The sequence below is a fragment of the Lissotriton vulgaris genome, chromosome 10, assembly GCF_964263255.1.
Source record: "Lissotriton vulgaris chromosome 10, aLisVul1.2, whole genome shotgun sequence".
Lineage (NCBI taxonomy): Eukaryota > Metazoa > Chordata > Amphibia > Caudata > Salamandridae > Lissotriton > Lissotriton vulgaris.
Window position 1 is genome coordinate 307,626,270 of NC_141698.1, and position 22,228 is coordinate 307,648,497.

A 22,228-nucleotide genomic window follows, 5' to 3' on the forward strand; every position below is an offset into this window, starting at 1 on the left:
TGTGTGGTATGTATTAGGTCCCATACTTCTAGCTGATGTCTAGGTAGGAAGCAAACATTTAGGAGAAGGCACTTTGTCTCCTTTGTCCCTTCAGGTGGAGTTAGTTCCCTTTTATTGAACATCTTGGTACTGGGTTTTGTGTAAGAGGCTTGAAACTTACAATAAATGCAGGAAAAACTACTTTTTAAACTACATTTACAACCCATTCCATTACAATGCATACCATTACAACACATACCATTACATTGCCAAATATTTTTAGGGTAACGGTAGGGTAAGTGTTGGATAGTGTAGGCTTAAAAAATACTATTCCCACACCAGTGAGTGCAACAGTAGGGTAAGTGTTGGATATTGTAGGGGTAAAAATTACTATTTCCATGTACCCCCAAACTCATACCCACCCTAAAACTAAAATAAAAGCCATTACTTCCCTTATAATGCGTTGTATTGGCATGCGTGGTAATGGTTTGCATTGTAATGGCATGCGTTGTAATGCCTGTATTGTAAAGCATGATGTAACTGCAGTTGTGTTGTAACACCCACGTTGTAGAGGTAATGCCTTGTAATGACTGCGTTGTAATGGTTGTTTCCCAGCAGAGGTCAGCAAGACTCAGGTAGGTCTAGTTGCAGAGCAGACACAGTTGCAACTGGTCAGCTGGACATTTGCAGGCAGGCCTCTGAAGCTTGTTTTGTTTCTTTAGCTCACACTAAAGGTCAGCCAACTGACCCTAGGAGGCACTCTTGTTAGCATGGGATTAAGGCAAGCAGGTCAAGCCTTGCTTGAAAGACAGCAAGGCAGTCTTTCAAGCATCAGCGCCGTTCTCTAGCAGCAGGGCAGTTCAAATTATTTAAGTTTGATGGGTCAAGGAGTGTTCACTTGAGGGGCTTACACCTGGTGCTAGCCTTTGTGTGTTGGGACTTCCTGTCCTACGTCCTCATCTGATTCTTGCATTTCCCCAGTCAAGGCGTCAACCTGTCTAAGTGTGAAAAAAGGCATGGAGGGCCTGGTGTCATGTTTATTTGTATTTGCAGGAGGTAAAACTTATTGAAGTGTAAGTGGGTCTGGGTACTGCCCCTCCCCATTCATCCTGCCAGGGTGGCCCATCCTGTCCTCACCCAAGCACCCATTGTGTTACTGTCTGGATGCAATACATAAACCCCAGCATCAGAGGCATTTACAGTCATGTGACCCAGGACACTGGCTGAAGGCGCAAATGGTTGGAAAAATGATTGCACATAGGTCTAATAGCATCCAAAACAGGTTCAGCACCAGAAGGTAAAAAATCGGGTACACCTGCAAAAAATGGCCAGGTCCAACAGGCTTGTATTCATAAAGATTAACAATAGAAGACCAAGATATATATAAAAAATATTGGTGAAGAAGCTGTAGACTCACATCTCATTTGTAACCATTAAGTCCACACTCCTTTATGACCCTTTTACTGCTACTAATGTGAAATGTCCTGTCTCCATTCATGTTTATTATTTTCGTGCATTCTAAGTTAACATTTCACCTCTGAAAGTGCATCTCCCATGGACATTTTTTAATCCTAAATTTGTGGTGGAGCACATTTCTGTTTCACATATTCCTGTTGTCATTTACGATTATGGAAGTTTTAGAAGATTTGCAGTCATGTTGATAAACCTAGCATAAAAACTATGATGAGCTTATTTGATTTTATGATGATTAGTGATGAATCTGGTGTAACCATGTTGCTGGGTGCACATATTACTCTACTCCTCAACAGTGATATAAGTGACCTAAAACCTATTCCAATACTGATTAGTTCCTTTTCTATAGTAACTAACAATATCAGTTGAGGAGATCTTAAAATGAACAGCTAAATTAGTGGATCTCTTTCTTTTCTGCGGCTATTTGAATTCTGGCCAACTGCTTCTCCTTATAGGAAAGCCTTCTTAAACGTTTTCCTGTGCCACCTTCTCAGACCCATAAGATTTCAGTCCTTTGCCAAATGCCCAGCACTCAGGTGTTGTATTCCTCAATTTTCTAGTATATTTCTATTTGGCATTTTCATCCTGAAACCATAACATAGAAGCAGTGCGTCTTAGACCGAGAACAAAGAAATGAAGGTTGACCGTACAACTGATTAATCTGACTGGTAAATTACTTAGGTCTCTTAATGAATTGTTCAATCAGTAAAGATTCCATTATAGTACTGAATCCAAGATTGCCATAACTGCTTGCACCTACCTGTACACCTTCAGTTTTGGTATTCCTCAATTCGAACACAGCTCACCAAATCCAGATTGGGTACTCCAGCAAACTCCACAACTAAGTGCCTGATGGGTCCCCTTTAGCTTCATAACACCACACTGCTATCCTCAAAAGAGCAGACAGCCAGCGCTTTAGCAGTCTGGCAACAATCATTAATTCAAAAGGGGCATGTTTTCAATTAGGAGAGGGTAAAACCTACATTTGAGGTGCATTGAGGACAGCCTCGGCCTCAAGCAACTCGTCACTACACCCACCCACTCCGCCGGACACACGCTCGACCCCATTTTCTCTGCCAGCAGCAATGTCTCCATCAGCCACACCACCAAACTCCACTGGATCGACCACCGCTGCATCTACTTCTCCTTCAAGAAAACCACTGCACACAACCACCAGCCAATTATCCCCCTCCGCACCTGGAACAAGGTCACAGAAGACCACCTAATCACCAGCCTCGCCCGAGACCCACCGACTGACCACACCGAAGCAGCCGCCCACAACCTCAAGCAATGGATTGATGACTGCACTAACACTCTCTCCCCAATCAAAAAAAACGCAAAGAGATGCACCGACAGAAGAGCCATCTGGTTCATCGCCAACCTTCAGACATCCAAGCTGACCCGCCGGAGACTAGAGAAGAAATGGCGTCACGAGCAAACCCTGGACAATCATGCAGCCTTTATGAATGCCAGCTGAAGACACCACCAACTCATTCGCATGGCCAAAAAGACCTCCTTCAAAGAACACATCGACAACAACACACAAAATAGCAAAGAGCTCTTCAACATAGTGAAGGAACTAGCCAACCCCAGCTCCACCTCTAATGACATCCCGCCATCACAAGACCTCTGTGACTCTCTAGATACCTTCTTCCACTGCAAGATCGCAGACATCCACAACAGCTTCAACACCCAAACCTCTCTGACAGCTGCCGACACTCCAGACTCACCGCCTCCCAGTCACTCAGAGATCAATGCCCTGCTCAAGAAACCCAAGGCCGACCCAAAGGACATCAAGAACTTCCGGCCCATCCCCCAACTCCTGTTTCTAGTAAAAGTGGTCAAAAAGATTGTCAAGAGACAACTGACCCAATTCCTCAAAGAAAACAACACCCTGGACTCATCCCAATCTGGATTCCGGAGCAATCATAGCACCGAAACCGTCCTCATCGCCGCCACCAATGACAATAGGGCTTTTCTGGACAATTACGAAACCGTGGCTCTCATCCTCCTGGACCTCTCGGCCGCCTGTGACACTGTCTACCACCACACCCTTTGCACATGCCTCTACAACGCAGGGATCCGTGACAAAGCCCCGGACTGGATCACCTCCTTCCTCACCAACAGAACGCAGAGAGACCGCCTCTCTCCATTCCGATCCATAACCACCAAGATCACCTCCGGCGTACCCCAAGGATCATCCCTCAGCCCGACCCTCTTCAATGACTGCATGACACCCCTCGATAACATCGTCCGATCGTACAACCTCAACATAATCTCCTATGCCGATGACACCCAGCTGATCCACTCCCTCACCAAAGACCCCACCTCCTCCAAAACAAATTTCCACACAGGGATGAAGGTCATCACCGAATGGATGAAGAGCTGTCGCCTGAAGCTGAACTCGGATAAGACTGAGGTCCTCATCCTCAGTTCCACCCCTTCCGCCTGGGAGGACTCCTAGTGGCCAGCCTCGCTGTGAGCTTCACGGACAACCAACAACCATGCACGTAACCTGGGGTTCATCCTGGACTTCTCTCTGTCAATGACGCAACCAACCAATGCCGTCTCATCCTCCTGCTTCAACACCCTCTGCATGCTTCTCAAGATCTGCAGATGGATCCCCACCGAAACCAGAAAGATGGTCACCAAGGCCCTTGTCACCAGCAGGTTGGACTACGGCAATGCCCTTTACGCGGGAACCACATCCATACTCCAGAAGAGACTCCATCACATACGAAACGACTCTGCACGCCTCATCCTCGACATCCCCCGCCACAGCCACATCACTGCCCACCTGAAGGACCTACACTTTCTTCCTGTCAGCAAGAGGATCACCTTCAAGCTCCTCACCTATGCTCACAAAGCACTCCATGACACCAGACCAGCATACCTCAACAAACGACTCACCTTATCACCCCCAACCGCCATCTCCGCTCTGCTGACCTCCCCCTCGCCACCGTCTTATGCATCCACCGAACAACCACCGGTGGCAGATCCTTCTCCCACCTTGCTACCAAGACTTGGAACACCCTCCCCGTCCAGCTGTGACAGACCGAGGACCTGCTGACCTTCCGGAGACTCCTCAAGACCTGGCTGTTTGATCAGTAGCTGCTCCGCCTCTACCCCCAGAGCCTTGAGACCCTCACGGGTGAGTAGTGAGCTTTACAAATATCTGATTGCTTGATTGCTTTTACATTTTTTTTTGCAGGCAACCACTTTATTTACCTTGGTTTGGGGGTCTATGTTCAGTTTATTAGGGGCTATAGTGTATGCAATTTATTATCTGGTGAGAACAGTACCATTATTGCTTTATGAGAACCTCTACTCTGATTTAAAAGACACACAGCAATTATATGAAAAATTGGTTGTGTTCAGTAACACCAAACATAATCATTCAATCAACACCACAACAGCCTATGGGATACAAAAACTTAAATGAAATAGGATTGGGGGCGTGGCCAAGATGGCAGCCTGACTGGACGCGTTTTCTGAGGCTCCTCGGCCCTAGACCCCTTCTCATCCCTTTATAGCAGGCAAACACCCTTCCCTCTTCTCCAAAACAGCGCCTAAAACGCGGCACCGACCCCGGCGCCCTGAGCAGACAGAACGGGTAGTCGCCGTTGGCGAAAGCTGAGTGAACGAGGCTTTGGCCTTCCCTGGCACGGGTTGGCGCGAAGGTGACGACGCAACTGCGGCGCCCAGAGGAGCTCTTCAGACCGTGGGGCCCGGCACGGCGGGGGGGGTCCGACCCGCTAGCAAGAGGCGAGAGCTGCAACTTGCCAAGGAAGACACCCGGAGCGGCGTCCGGGCGGCTGCGACACCATACGGTGGAGACGCAGTCCGGCCGGAGCGGCACCCGGCAGAGGCCGCACTAATCTAGCACCCGGCTTCGGGCCTGGTCCGCGAGGGGCGGTGATCGGGCCCGGACCTCCGAGCCTCCAGTGGGCAAGTGCCTGAGCGGCAGAGACCGAGGCTCCCTAAGAGCTGCGGGAGGACAACCCCGGCGGCTGGTGCACCGGACGAAGTTGGGGCTCGAGGAGACAGGAGAGCTGGAGACGAAAGACAGGAGGCGCCGGAGGCGGTCGGTGGCCCGACCAACCGTGCTGCTGGGGCCGCCGTGGGATTAAAGCGGGACCGCATTTGAGGCCACGGAAAGGTGCGTGCCCCCCCGCTTACCCCGGGACTCTTGGCCAGAGCGTAGGGGGCGAGCCAGCTAGGTGGCGGGCGGCCGCCTGAGAGCCGGGGACTGCGCCGGAGTCAAATCAAGACGGGCCCCTGTGGAGAGCCGGAGCTGAGCCAAGGGCTCTCCTGTGGAGGTCCACGACAGGGCCCTGCTTCTGCGCCTGGTGTGGGGCCGCCGTGATCCGTTATCGGGGGGGATCCCGGGCCCACGAGCTCCTAACAGAAGTGGGGACCCCAGGCCCTGACGCTCCCGCATTCAGCGCCAGGCGTGGAAGAGACCGGCCCCTTGCCTCTAGCACGCCGACAAGATGGCCAACGCGGGACGCAAAAGCAACCGCACCATAATGGATATGCTCCACAAAAACACCACCAAAGCAGAGAAAGCCCCGACGCAATCGCCTCCCAAGACATCAGCTGCCGCCGCTGACACGGAAGACGAATCCGCGCCCATCACGAAGGCCTTCCTGGCCTCCCTCTTTACACCCTGAGGGAAGACTTTCAAACCTTGAAGCAGGAGCTTGCGGGTGAGCAGCGAGAACTACGCAGGGGCGTAGACAGCCTGGGGGTACGCGTAGCAGCGGTAGAAGAAGCGGGCCAGACCCGCAGCATGGAGGTGGAACGGCTCCAGAAAGAAATCCTCCGTCTCCAGGACCAGCAACTGGACCTCCAAGCACACTCGGAGGATCTCGAGAACTGTTCCCGGAGGAACAACATAAGGGTCCGGGAGTTCCATTGAAATCAGAAGGGAACAGCGTTGCCGCATACCTACAAGACCTATTCCGGGAGATCATCGGGGAACCCAGCGAATTCGAAATCTGGATTGATCGCGCCCACAGAGTCGGCCCGGCGTGCCGGACACAGTCCCCCCCACCAGATATACTGGCCTTTCTACCGGACTTCCCTCTGAAAGAGCGCATTTTGAGAGAGGCCCGGGCGCGACAACCGATCATCTTCCGGGGAGACCAGGTGGACCTTTTCCAAGACCTCTCAGCCATCACCCTGCAGAAAAGGCGGACCTTCAAGGTAGCCACCGACTTTTTGAGAGACAAAGGCGTGCCTTACTCGTGGGGCCACCCGTTTTGCCTCATCTTCAAGTGGAAGGGGTCACTTCACCAGTTCAGATCCCTCCAAGACACATGTGCAGTGCTGGACATCGATCCACCGGAGGAAACGGACTCAAGCGGGAATTCCCAGTGCCGATCTGCGGAGGGGCCTGATCGCCGTCACGGTGATGGTTGGCAGACCGTGCGGAGACGACGCTCCCCCAAATCCTTCCAGAAACCGGACCCTCAGGTGGCGGCCCAAGAACGAGAGGTGGCTGTGCAGGAGGTAGTGGACAACACAGCGGATGAACAGTAAGGTGCTTCTGCACAGGGGTTTGCCTTCAAGAGCCTCCCTCATGGGGGAATGGGGTCGGGGGGCCCAAGAGTCGGCCGCCGCCATGTCCTCAATTACTATGACACTCTACGGACCTGGACTCTGTCCTGATAGGCCCGAGACTATGGGAAAAGTTATGGGGGACTATTCGGGGGGAAGTTGTGGGGTGGGCGAGGGAGTTAGGGAGCTTCAGACTGCAATAGGGGAAAAAAGTTGGGGAGAGGGAGGGGGGTTGTTGGATCTGGGGGGTATGAGGGGGAGGGGACCCTCCCGGTGTGGTACAATAGAAACAGACAGTTCTGGTCCGGGGGGCTGGCGGGCCTCTAGCATACTGAGCAATCCTCACGTGTCTCGAATATGGCAACCTCTGTGTTGAAGGTTCTCACTTTGAATGTCAAGGGGCTTAACAACCCCGTTAAGCGCAGGGCTGTCCTGTCCTACTTGGAAAACACTGGTGCAGAAATTTGCCTACTCCAGGAGACTCATTTGCTGTCCAAGGACTGGCATAGAATGCGCTCCAGGGCCTTCCCATTCCAATACTATTCCTCGACTCTAGAGAAAAAAGCAGGGGTGGCCCTATTGGTGGCACGTCACTTCAAAGGGACGGTTGGGGACCGGGTGGCTGACATTAAAGGGAGCTTCTTAGCCTACCACATTCGAACCGGTGGGATTGAGATGGTGGTGGGCTCACTTTATGCTCCGAACTCCAAACAGGAACCATTTCTTAAGGGGGCCCTGGCGGACGCGCTACAACCTAATACGAAGTTGGTGCTGGTGGGCGGAGACACAAACCTAGTAATGGACCCCAACACAGACAGGTCGGGCCATTGCCAGGGGTTCACTGGGGCATTCTCAATGGATGGGGGCCAATGGTTGTCGGACAGGGGATTCACGGACCTGTGGCGGAAACACCAACCCACCAGCCAGGGATTCACTTTTTACTCTCATGTACACCACACTTACGCACGAATTGACCACTTTTTCGGTAACACCGATATAACCCCCCTGGTGGATGATGTGGAGGTACTCCCAGCAGCACTATCTGATCACGATGCACTCATGACACACATACGAGTCCCTAGGGTTATGCAGCGGAAAGGTAGATGGCGCCTTAATGATGCACTCCTGCAACATAGGGGAGTAACGCAACGACTCCAGGATCGCATCACTGAATATCTGGAGACGAACGATACCCCGGAAGTCCCCCTGATAGCGGTGTGGGGGGCGCTTAAAGCAGTGGTGAGGGGGGAACTAATCGCTATAGCCACGGCGGAAGCCAAGGAGAGGAGGGATGAACGGAAATCTCTGTCCAAACAGGTGCTCGAGCTGGAGCAAGCTCACAGCCGAACCGGAGCTCCCAGGATATGGCGCCAACTCAAGGCAGTCAGGGCTCAGTTCGCGAGCTTAGACTTGGACAGGGCGGAATATGCAGCCCTGCGACTGCGCCACACTCACTATGTAGGTGGCGATAAAACGGGGTGCATGCTGGCGAGCTGCCTCAAGGCAAGGACCCTGCGTGTGAAGGTCCCCTCCATTCACACCCACGACAGGAATGTCGCCCAGGAGGATGACCAAATCGCAGAGGCTTTCCGGGAGTTCTATGCCTCTTTGTACATGGCAGAACCACCCACCGGACAAACCGCGGCTGAATCTTATCTCAATGATACGGCGATCACACCCCTAGATGAACCCACTAGGGACTCTCTTGACGTGCCCATCAGAATTGATGAGGTCATCTCCGCGATCGCGCGCCTCAAGCCGCTAAAAGCCCCAGGCCCAGATGGCTTCTCAGCGAGCTTTTATAAGGCATTCTGCCCCCTAATAGCACCGGTATTGACTAGGCTATTTAACTCCTTCCAAGGCAGGGGCTCCATCCCCCAAGACATTTTAGAGGCCGACATTGTGGTCATCCCCAAGCCGGGTAAAGACCCATCCCACTGCAAACCTTATAGGCCCATCTCACTACTTAACCTTGACCTGAAGCTATTTACAGGCGTGCTGGCGGCGCGACTGGGCCTATTTTTGCCGGGTATCATTGAACCAGACCAGGCAGGATTGATACTGAATAGACAATGCGCAGAAAACACCAAGCGCCTGCTTCATGTCATTGATAAAGCCCACTACAATGACTCTGATGCAGTCCTCCTGTCAGTGGATGCCGAGAAGGCGTTTGACAGGGTGGACTGGGGATACCTGGACGCTGTCCTAGCGCGATTTGGGATTGGGGACCGGTTTCGCACGTGGGTTTCTAGCTGCTACGCCACCCCGCAGGCCACAATCAGCGTCAACGGGGTGCGTTCAAGGCCATTAGACATCCAGAGGGGCACCAGACAGGGGTGTCCTCTATCACCTCTGCTATTTGCTTTGTACTTAGAGCCACTGGCACAGCGGGTCCGAGACAATCATTCCATTGTAGGAGTTCGATTTGGCGGAGAACCGCAGACCAAAAGTCTCTACACGGACAATGTCCTGGCAGCTCAGGAGGACCCCTCGATATCGGTACCGGCCTTCCTATTGGAAATGGAGAACTTCGGGAGAGTATCGGGGTTCAAGATGAATTTTGAGAAATCACTGATCTTACCCCTGGGGCGGAATGCAAAAGCTACGATGCGAGGCCAGCGGCAGTACGGAGGTCTTCAGACCCAGATGTCGTTGCCCTACCTGGGCATCTCCCTGACCCCGAGCACGACCCAAACGGTCGAACAAAACTATACGGCCTTGCTGGCTACCCTGCAAGGCGACCTGGCGAGGTGGCGTCAGCAACCACTCTCATGGTTGGGGCGAGTGGGTGCGGTAAAAATGACTCTCTTACGAAAAGTCCTGTATTTGTTTCAGACCATCCCAATAACCCCTCCAATAGGCATGCTCAAACAATTACAGGACAGCATTACACAATTTATATGGGCCGGCAAGCGCCCGCGGCAGCGCAGGGATTTGAACACGCGGGGTACATCAGAGGGCGGCCTTGGGGTTTCAGACCTACTTCGCTAATTCCACGCGACTCAGCTTCGTTACCTTTTAGAATGGCACAGACCCGAATCGGAGAAGCGGTGGCTATTTCAAGACCGGGCTATGGCCCAGATGTCACTGTGGAAGGTCCCTTTCCTGAGGCGAACGGACAGGCCTTCATATCTTAAAAAATCACCCATTACGAGGACGGTGATGCGAGTGTGGGACAAGGTAGCGGTGTCAAGAGGCCTCACCACGTTTCCGTCCCCGGTGTCACCTCTGTTTGAGAACCCGGCCTTCCCTCCAGGGATGATCCCTGGGTCGTTCCCGCAGTGGCGGGCGTCAGAGTGCAAGGCAGCTGGCGACCTTTTCAACCCTGCAGGCTTCATGCAGATGCATACCCTACAGGAATACTATACTTTTCCACAGATCCATCGTTTTCAATATTTTCAGATCAGACATTGGCTCACGGGGAAAGAAGTGCTGCCCCACGTAAACAGACACCTCACAAACTACAAGAAGTGGTTACACACGAAAACAACAGACAAACACGCGATCTCGGATATCTACACGATGCTCAGCCCACCCCCCCCCTGCTACACGGTCTGTGGGTCAGACCAGATGGGAACGAGAATTGGGACGCTCCTTCACAGACAAAGAATGGCAGGACATATATTTCAGGGCCCACCACACCGCCCGCAATGTAGCCAGCAAAGAGGCAGCGGTGAAAATAGCGTACTACTGGCATCTTACACCATCAAGACTGCATCAGAGCAACCCGCGTAGGGACCCCGGGTGTTGGAGGGGATGTGGCCACCAGGGGACACTCACTCATATCCTATGGGAATGCACGGAGGTCCAGGGGTACTGGGAAGACGTGCTAAAGACTTTTGATGAACATTTTGAAACAGAGATCCCCCGATTTCCAGCGTACACGCTCCTCGTTCTCCCCAACGCCATCACATTCCCACTTAAATCGCTTAGGGGGAGGCAGATGGGGATGGCAATGGGGGAGGCCACTCAACCTATTCTGTCACTCTGGGGCACTTCAAGGAAACCCACTCTTACGGGCTGTCTCCATCGACTATGGTATATCATGGGCATGGAAAAGATACAAGCCTCCCTCACCCAGACACGAGACACGTTCCTCGACACATGGCAGCCCCTGGTCTCTCTCCTGTCAGGGGAATTCACAGAGATCACATGCCCAAGATATCTCAGGGTCCTCTGGCTGCCAGAGGACTTCAGAGGGGACCCCAGTTCGCCCACCTGAATTACACACTTTCTATAGGCCTCAACACATCCAGCAGCAGTGTACTTGGGGATGGGGGAGGGGAGGGGGAGGGTTAGGGATTGTTGGTTGTTAATGGGACCGCTTCCGGATACTGCTACCCCCTCGGGCCCCCACTAGCATACAAGGACACATTCTATGAAACATCAGTGAGACGCGCCCCAATGGAGGGGAGGGGTGGACGCCAATCTAGGGGAATTCGCCCGTATTGTCGAATGGTCCTTCTGTCCTATGTTTGTTTTTTCAGAAACTCAATAAAAAGATTTAAACAAAAAAAAAAGAAATAGGATTACAACATTTTAAGCATGTTTCGCTTAATAGTTTTGAAGACCTAGATGAGCCCTGAAATAAAGTTAATCAACACTTACCAGTCATATAATACCTTCTCATGAATGGGTTCGTCTGATGTCAAAACTATGGCCAAGCACCTCACACTTCCGAATCATGCACTGTTAGTATACAGGATCAAAAGGGTACACAACAGCGTGGCCAGCAAGATGAAGAAGAATCAAGAATGTGACCAAAGGTTGCTACCAGCAAAACCGAAAAAGGCAATACCACGACTGATAGTCTGAGGATATAGCATGTGTAAGTGAATAAATGTAATACCCAATGTGGATCTGTTTATAGAACCATGTATGAACAAGTGGTTTTTAATTGTGATAAATTTCTAATTAAACGTAACCATTTTATTCAGAGTTTAGATGGAGTGGGTAAGGGAACAAGCAATTCATTACCAATTATCAATAATATATTTCTTACATTACATGCTGATTAATAAGTCTTTACAAGTAAACATTTCTCAGTAAACAGGACAATAACTGTCCATATACCAATGATTCAGTGCATTTATCAGCTCTGCACCTTTCAGCAATCTATATCAATCTCTTCCAGAGGGCAAAAAGCTAAAGAGAAATCAGAAATATATTTATTTTTAAATGACGTTGGGACCAACCCATCTGAGGTTCCGTGACGATCGTAAGTAGTGTTTTCGATTCGCACGAATATGGTCGAGTCTGGTATCTATGAACCGCAAATGACGAGTTTAGTGGATGTACGCGTTTTCGCTGTGCTAGCCTAAACCGTTCGTTTGTTTCGTGGGTTTCTACAACTGAACCCACGGGTTCCATCTTAGATGCGGCATCCATTTTGTCTCTTGCCCTCAAGTAGCCAGCGAACGGACGCTGTCCGCTTCGCGACCCTGGGATTCCCAAACTCTTGCGGAAGACACGTTTTCTTTGAAAGTGTCTTTATGATGAGGGGAACGGCACTTTAAGGCAGATGGCCCCACTCGAGGCTCATCTTGCCGTGCCGGTCTATTGTCTTAGTTGTGCATTCATTAAGCACGTCCCCTTTGATGCCTGCAGCTCGTGTTTCCCGATACCACCCCCTTCTACACCCTTTCCGATCTCCCCACTGTTTCTGTCTTCCTCTGCACCTGTTTCTGTCCCTTCCCCAATCTGTTTACTGCCGATTGGAATGTACTAATGGTGGGAAGACAGGTTTTTACAGTTGGGAACCACCAAACGTTTCTGTACTTATGTTCCGGGCCTTGAATACATGAAAGCAACCCCTTATGGTCTTTACGATGGGAACCGAGTTGTAAACCTTTGTGTACTATGATATCTTATGCATGAAAACTGTATAAAAGGAGCGATCCACAGAGGCAAGTTGAATCAGACTCCTCGAACCTACACGTGTTGTACTTCCTGTGACTTCTGTGTTCCCTGCAGTAATAAACCTCGAATCTTTGACGCCGAAGGAAGTGTCCCGTGTCTCTGTTATTTGTACGCCGGAACAGGTTACCCACGAAGGTTTCAGGTGTTATCCCTGGCACCGCTGGGTCTTAAGAAAACCCAGTCCTTCACATCCTAGTATCAGGTCATAACCCACCAATTAATGCACAAACAATCTTTTGACCCACCCAAACAGGCTTGTAGCGTCCCTATCCCCAAAGCATGCAAGAGGAAACTTTGATTATTTTGGCCAGAGTTTTGACATATTGCCCAGCAGAGAACACACCACACCACACTGGACTCCCCTTGGTTTCCAGTTGTAACAAATGTCAGGGGTTGCTGGGTTTCCTTCTGTGCCAACCGAGCCTGGACCCAAATACTGCAGCTACTTTTTTGTGGCGATAGGCACAACCACAATAGTGAGGTTCCATTTTTTATTGGGAGAACAGTGGAAATCAGTGACAGTTAGAATTATGTGGGGCCCCACAAATTCCAGAACTCTCCCTCACAGAAATCAATGTTTGCAAGGCATTCTGGGTATGAAAGCATAGTGGGATCCCTACATGTCTCACAACTATGGCTGCATAAATTTCTAATTTTCCGAAATATCTGGGTTTATTAGGTTTACTTGGAATATCAAAGCTACTCAGACAGCCAAAATAGGTAAATTTAAAAGTCAAAAGCTTTATATTTCCTTATTGCATTTTAGGTTATTCCCTGCTACTAGCGATAGACCCAGCCCCACAAGTGTGGTGCCATTTTTATCTTACGAGTGGGAACACATAATAGTAAAATATTTGTACTTATCAGTGACATTTCCTTTCAATTTTGGCTTCTAAAGGTAAACCATGGGGTGTGACAAAGATGGCAGATGAGTGAGACTGTGGTTTAGATGACTCTGTCCTTACTGCTGATCCGACCTGCTTGCATGGTGTTGAAAAAAGTCCAATATCCAATTAATTTAAAAGTAGATTTATTCTCAGCACAGCAATGTAAGTCCATCCATATACAGCTCCAGATGCAACTGGGCAATAAACAAGATTCCAGTATAAAACAAGCCACGCAGAGTCTGGAATGTGGATAGAAAGTAAACATAGCGCATGCTAAAGTTGGCAAGCAGCCAGATGATGTAACAAAGAAGGAAGGGATGGGTAAGGAAGTTGGAAAAGTTAAGAGAAGGATGTAACACATGGCTTCGCACTGGATGTAATCCGCACCAATCGGTGCACTCTGGCAGGGGGAAGCCGCTGCCCACCAGTGGGATGAATCGGATGTGACTGATCCCTCGAGCTACCTCCGGGCCCGAGGCACACAGGGAGAGGAGTGCTGCTCGAGTCGAATGAGCGGTGATGCAGCTGCAAATATTACTTATGACCTCAACCTCATTCAGAAACCACCATGCTGATGCCCCTAGAGGTTTAATTAAGGAGGTCCGGCTACACCATGACAGCCTGGGCAATGGAGTATTTTCACTGGAAGACCATAAAACACGCCACATTGAAGACACTGAGCAGCTGCAGCAGGAACTTATTTGACTTTAGGACCAACTGCTTGATCTGCAAGGTCATGTTGAGGACTTTAAAAATCGGCAGAGGCATAGCAATATAGGCTTCAACGTCATACCTTCTGGGGCCGAAGGAACTGATGTCGCCCTGTTTGTCACAGAACTCTTTTGTTCGATCCTGGAGGCCCCATCAGAGATGGACATTAAGCTTGACAGAGCAAACAGAGTGGGTCCCAGGAGACCAGATGCAGCACCTCCTCCAATGTGAATTGAACTCTTTGTGTTTGAATCACATGGTAACTTTTCAGCAGGATTAACCTTTTCCCTGTATCCAACCCACGCTCCACTGCAGTCAGCCTGAACTTGTAATTTTCCCCCAGTCTATTGCGACCAGATGACAGCGAGCGGTGATTTCTGCTTTTAGGTCCTATTTTCAATAAAAACCTTCAAATTACATATCTCAGGTACTACTGATTGGATTTTTTGGTTGTACTGGTATTATTTAATGTATTAACATGTAATCTATTTCTGTAAATTGGTTTGGGATTTTTCTTGTGTTATGTTTTCATGGTATCACTGTTTTTGTGATGCATACATACTTTACATATTGCCTGTAAGTTTACCCTGACTGCTTTTGCATCTAGCTACCTGAGGGTAAGCACAGAATAATTTAGATAATGATTTTTACGAACATCTTATCGGAGAATTATTACAGTACATTTTATATAATATGATCAAATAGCTTATAATGTCTAATAAGCAATTCTGATAATAGGTCCTTCAACATTAGGACATTCTCTCACCAAGTGGACTGGATTTACAAACTGAAGTATTGGATGTCATGATGCCACCCAGAATATCTTTGAACTATTGAATAGAGACAGTAACCTCTGTGTTGTACTATCCAAATTAAGAGGTAGGAACTATGACTGATCTTTTACATAACTGTTTCTTTGGAGTTTAAAATTATAAAATGATAGGATAATAAAATAGGACTCTTTTTAGTAATTTCATCATGCTATTTAAAATTCTCTGTAGGATGACATCAGCTAACTTTACAAATAGATTCAACAAAATATTCTACTCAGTCTTCCAGAATAGTTTTTGATTAGAGGTATGGGAACAGTATGATTATGTTGAGTGTTTTAGCTCAATCCCTATATCACTGCAAATATTTGAAGTAATCGGCATATACAATAGCACCATTGTTGATTAGGACAAGTGAATCACGATCACAGGGGGCGCCGGACTGCAATGGCCGCCCTGGTGTAAAGCTCCTGCCGAGCCGGGCGGATTTTCAATCATAATCCCCATCCTGTCACTTCATATCGTTCCACAGTTCTCACCATTTGGAATCGGAAGGCACACGGGAGCTACTGGCCAAAGCTGGAGCTGAAACTCTGACATACACCGAAGTTGAGTGCTGTGAGACACGGCGGCGGGGCGCGGGCTGAATGCTCTGGTGAGCTGATTTAGCCACAGGAACTACGCGAGGCCGCTGCTGCATAGGCCCGATCGCGCCTCTGCTGGACATGCTGTGCGGGGGATTACCCCTGCCGACCGGACTCGCGGGAAAAGACACACAGGCTGCCTTGAGATAACCCGTGCTATTGTAGGAGACTTCGCCTGAGTACGCAAACGGCGACGGGAGGCCAGAAGAGACGCTTGTGACCCGGCTGGAGACACGGTGAGGAGAGTTGGCGTCAGGAGACGGAGAGGACCCCTAAGTAATGCCGTGGCCCTGAGACAGAATGAGATAGAGTGGTGGTGCCCGCATGGCTGTCCTACACGTGGGAGGACTGATAGTATTGAGTAACACGACCGGAGCCGCCATTTTAAATTGGACTGGACGCTTGCTCCCTGGAGCTGCTGTAGGCGCATGCAGGCTAGGCTAATGCTGTGCTGAAGCTTTGCTGGCCCTATTACCGCTAGACTAGAGGACGCCCCATCATGTGGCCTGAGGCCCCCCCGTCCAACTCAGGGCCAGAACATTGCAAGCGGTGACACCCGAGGAGGCATCGGGCCATTCAGCGCCATTTTGTGAGTGGAACGGCTACGGGGCTCATGAACGGGGGTGGACTCTGACACAGGTTGCCACGGATCCTGAGACAGACCTACAAATGCCCTCTGGCCCGAACGAGGGATCTTACTGCTGTGAGCCCCGGGAACTGGGTCCGCCTTTGCTTGCTGGTGATGCCGGCCGGACTCCACTTTGGCCTGCCGTGTGGAACTACAGGGAAGCTGAAGAGGCCGCTCAAATGAAGGTTGCCTGTAAAGACCCCGACAGCGAACACTGCGATCGCTTCCCTGACACCGGCCTGACTCAGACTGAAGAAACCGGTGCGACATGGGAAGGACGGGACCCAGACAGTCAAAACTACTGTTCGATGCCTGCAAAACACCCAGTTCGAGTGCTGAGGAACACGGAAATGATGACCTTCCTGAGACCAGGGAGGAGGGGTGGAAGGCTCTGCTGGTGGGGATGCAGCAGAGCCTCACCTCCATTGACTCGAAAATCGACTCCATGAGCAACAGGCTGGAAAATGTCGTGGCGAAGTTGGATAAACACGAAGAGCGGCTGAAGGAAGAGGAACACAGGGTGTCAGACTTGGAGGATGGAGCGGGGACGAGCAGGCAGCACATGCTACAAATGGACAAACTACTAAAGGTCATTGCCGAGAAGAACGAGGAGTTGGAAGCCCGCTCCAGGAGAAATGACGTTCGTATGCTAGGGCTAGCCGAGACCACCAACACAGGGAGGCTGGAAGACTTTCTGGAACAACTACTGGCTGATCTGTTCGGAAACAATTCCTTCTCTGCACATATGGTCATCGAAAGGGCCCACAGATCATTGGCGACACGTTCCCCCCCCAGAGCCACCCCGCGCACGGTGATAATGCCGTTCTTGAACTACCGTGACAGGGACGCTGTACTGAGACTGGCGCGAGAAAAAGGGGAAGTACGGTATGAGAACACCACCTTATCATTTTATCCCGACTTCATCAAAAACATGCAGGAAGCCCGTCACAAATTCATAGCGGTGAAAAAGAAGTTACAATCCCAGGGCATCCAGTATGCCATGCCCTACCCCGCGAGGTTACGGATCCTTCATCGGGGGACACAGCACCTCTTCAATACACCCCAAAAAGCAAAGGAATATCTCAAGTGCGACAGGCGATCATCTCCCCGGGAGGGGGCTGTGCGAAAGCACTCACGATCCCACTCACCACTATCGGAGCCAGCCTGACGACGACTTCCTGCATGGGACTAGGCTTTTCGGAGGCACTGCTACTGGGCCGTTGAGGGACGCTCTGCAGTATGGTGATGTATAAACTCAGATGCAGATATGTTGGCAGACTTTGCCGCCCGGCCCCTCACCTCCATCCCGTCAGACCGACCCCCTGTGGCCCAGGAGGTTGCGGATGGGTGTGATAGAGAGGTTGAGTGGTTATAACGGGAGCCCCTAGCGGCCCCCAATCGAGGGCATTTCCCCACCTTTTTTTCTTTCTGTATGGTTCAATGGTTGGGAGCGCAGATGCTCTGTTTTGGGGAGGTTGACTGGGGGGGGGGGGGTGGGTTGTTTTTTCCTGGCCAGTTGGGGTAGCCGGTGTGGGTGATGGGGTAGGGAGGGGAGGGGGTATAGTGAGCTGAGAGTTTTCTGCGTGAGACAGAGATATGAATGCGACCAAGACAGTACACAGAATGCACAAAACAATAGTTATGACTGACGATCACGATGATAGTACAAACCTACACATTATCTCCTGGAATGTGAGGGGCTTGAATGACCCCAAGAAGCGAAGGCAGGTGCTGGGCTATTTGGACCACCATCAAATCCACATTGCTCTCCTGCAGGAGACCCACCTTTCACAAGGGAGCATGCCCCGGTTTGCATCACGATGGGCATCGCATAGCTGCTTTGCATCTTACTCAAACTACTCTAGGGGAGTGGCCATACTTATTAAATGAAGAGTCAGATGTGTAGAGGGGGGATGGACATGGACCCTGAAGGGCGGTACTGTTTCCTGTGGGGCAGGCTGCAATCACATGATGTTGTTATTGCGAAATATTATGGGCCCAACGTTGATGATGTTCATCATCTGCTCACACTACGAGGCAAACTACACACTCTTGGATACAGATATGTTCTATGGGGGGAGATTTTAACAGCGTAGTGAACCCTAGCCTAGATCGGTCACATGTCACAGCGGCACACCACTCCACCTCTCAACGCACCTTGCAGGACATCGTAGCCACAGATAATTTGTTTGATGCTTGGAGCTACCTGAACCCTACATTGAAGGAAGGGACACACCACTCCACTACGCACAACCCCTGGGCCAGATTGGATTATGTGTTTGTCTCCAGAGGCATGGCGCACTGGGTAGGTAAGGCGGCCCACATGGCTATAACTTTTTCCAATCACTCCCCAGTGACAGTTACCATGAAGCCCCCGGTGGAACTGACCCCCCACATTAACTGGAGGCTCAACCCCCTACACCTACAGGACGCTGCCTTTAAGGCAGAGATAGAGCAGGAGATAACTGAATTCTTCCCTAGAAATACGGACTCCGTAGCCAGCCTAAAACAGTAAGGGAAGCATTTAAAGTGACCTTGAGAGGGTGGTGTTTTTCCAAGGGAGGGGGCACACTGAAAGATCTACGACGAACCCTGAACAAACTGAAGAAAGAATTGTGGGGGCTGGAGCGAGAGATATCAGGTGGGGACGAGACAGACACATTAAAAGCTCACCAGTGAGAGAAATTGACAGAGTATAAGGAGGTTGCCAGGAGGGAGTGTAAATTACGGGGGAAACACTGTGTGGCCTGGATATTTTGGGAAGGTGATAGGTCCGGGAAGTCTCTTGCGGGAGCAGTTTGACCCCCTAGATTCCGAAACTATGTCACTGAGCTACAAAATGAACAGGGAAGGACTTGCAGGACCCTTCCGGACCAAATGGCTACCCTTACAGAGTATTATAAAAAAATATATACGTCACAGAGGCAGCATGCGTTGAACCTTAGGGACTACTTCAAGGACGTAGCCCTGGCATGGTTAGGGGACGGGTAGCGTACGTTTTTGACTCACAAACTTGAAGTTGATCATATAACTGAGGCTATCATGAGCATGAAATCCCTATAGATTTCATTAAGACCTATATTTCCATCTTAGCGCCCATTCTTAAGGTGGTATTTTATGAGGCACTGGAAGAGGGAACCCTGCCTGAGACTATGAGAGAGGCCCAAATCTTGTCACTGCTCAAACCAGGCAAACGTCGGGACCAATGCGACTCTTACCGACCCCTGTCACTTCTTAACAGTGATACTAAAATTTTGGCGAAAGTCATAGCCACAAGATTAAACCTCTTATTGGAAAGATTAGTGCTGCCTGATCAGGCATGGTTTGTGCTAAACCGGGCCACAGCTCATAACCTACGGACCCTCCTGGCAGTCCTTCAGGATATTGACCCGCATTATGCGGTGGTGGCTGTCTTTCTGGATGCCACCAAAGCGTTCGATTACGTAGAGTGGGACTATGTGATGGGGACGCTGGCGCACATGGGGATGCCGGAACCTTTCATATGCTGGATCAAACTACTCTACACTGCGCCATGTGCCAGGGTTCTTCTTAACGGGTCTCGCTCGGAAACCTTTCCTATCACTAGGGGGAGGAGGCAGGGATGCCCCCTGTCTCCCGTCCAATTTGCTATAGCTGTCGAACCTCTGGCGGCTAAGTTGCGGCAGCACCACATTTATAGGGGCCTTATATACCAGGCAAGTGTTAATGTCCCTATATGCCAACGACATTACTTTATATATACACAAACCTCAGGACAAACTTAATCCGGTCTTGCGGGAGATCGCTAAATTTGGGCTAATAGCCGGGGTACAAATAAATTGGGGTAAGTCGGCTGTTTTTTCTCTAACTGACCACACGCTCCCACACTCCCTGGACTACCCGCTGATGTGGGAGGAGGCTGACTTTAAATACTTGGGTATTGACATTACCAGGGATAAAGAAGCCTTGATGAGGACAAACTACGGGCGTGCTATGACTAAGGTAACTGATAACATCACGAGTTGGCTTAAGCTGCCCTTCTCGATGGCTAGGAAGATATCACTAATTAAAATGGTAATAGTGCCTAAATTTCTGTATCTATTCATAAATATCCCTTATTATCCGGGGGCTCACTTTTTTAAAACTTTAAAAACGGAATTGGTCCGGTTAATATGGGGGGGTAAACAAGCGCGGCTGAAGCTGGACACCCTTATGCTGCCAAATCGTTATGGGGGATTCGATGTGCCTGACTTTGAACAATACTACCATAGTGCGCAGGCACACTTTGCTGTGTACTGGTTTCACCCTCCCCCATACATGCCCCATCTTGCGGTAGAGGACGGGCACATGGCCCCGCTCCCAAAATCGGGATATGTGTTAACGCCATACAAGGAACAAGATAGGGACCCATCCACTGTAGACTGCACCGTCAAAGCGTGGCACTGGCTGGCGCGAGCTGAGGGAGTACCACAACTATATTCCCCCATGGTACAGCTATGCTGTTGCCCTCTGCTGCCTGTCACAACTGAAAAGATTTGCCAAAACCTGTGAACTAAATTGCACTATGTGACTTGGGGGGACCTTTATCTGGGGGGGGGGGGTGTTTCGTACCAAGGACAAGTTCTTTGGGGAGACTCTGTACTCATTTATGGACCTTTTCCTGTACACCAGGCTCAGGCAGAGTGTACGGGCCAAGACCCCTGACTTCCCGAAGGAGCCCAAAACATTTATCTCCCTACACCTGCTGTTCCAGATGGACGCTCCATCGCATGTCACTTCTATACTGTGTGCACGAGTACGCACCGCACTCCCAAGTTCCCAAGTGAGGGCTAGAATCGAGTGGGATAGAGACCTAGATGAATCACTCACTGATGATCAGTGGGAGATGGCCTGCCAGCAGGCTGAACTGGCGTCTGGCAGCAGTAGGCTGCGACTGTTACATTTGAAATTTTCACATAGACTGTACCACACACCAGCGCGATTACATAGGCTTCATCTCAGGGATGATGATAGGTGCTCTAGATTCGGACAGGGCCCAGCGGATTTCATACACCTGGCATGGACCTGCCCCCAGGTGGTGGAGTACTGGAGGGAGGTTTTCTTGGGACTAGCAGATATGCTGGGGACCCCTATCGAGCCACAACCTGTCAGGGCCCTACTGGGCCTGGTTGCGGATATAAAAACGCCCTATTGGAAATTCCTAACCATGAGCATACTCCTGGCCCGAAGACAGGTCGCATGTAGATGGGGCAGGGGCAGGGCGCCTAAATTTAAGGTGTGGTTACTGGACATGTCCACTTAGCAGGAATACACAAACGCCTATGCAGAACAAGTGCTGATGAAGTCTTGGCCGAGGGATATCTGTGGCCCCTTGATGGCTTACGTCCTGGGTCAGCAAGTGGGGGATGAGGCTACCGCCACGGGAGCAGAGGCCGAGTCTGGGGTTGGCTGAAATGTGTAATTATGGAGTCAACTGAGGGGGTTGACGAGTGGAGGAGAAACGAGGGCTCATGTGGGGGGAGGGTGAGGTGTATCCTAGCTACCTGTAGTACTGTACTGCCTCTGTTTTTGGGGCAAATGATTGATGGAGGAATGTGCTTATGAAATTTGCGTTCTAGTCTTAACTAAGATTACTTTGGTCGAAACTCTTCAACTCTCAGACTTTCACTCTCAAGA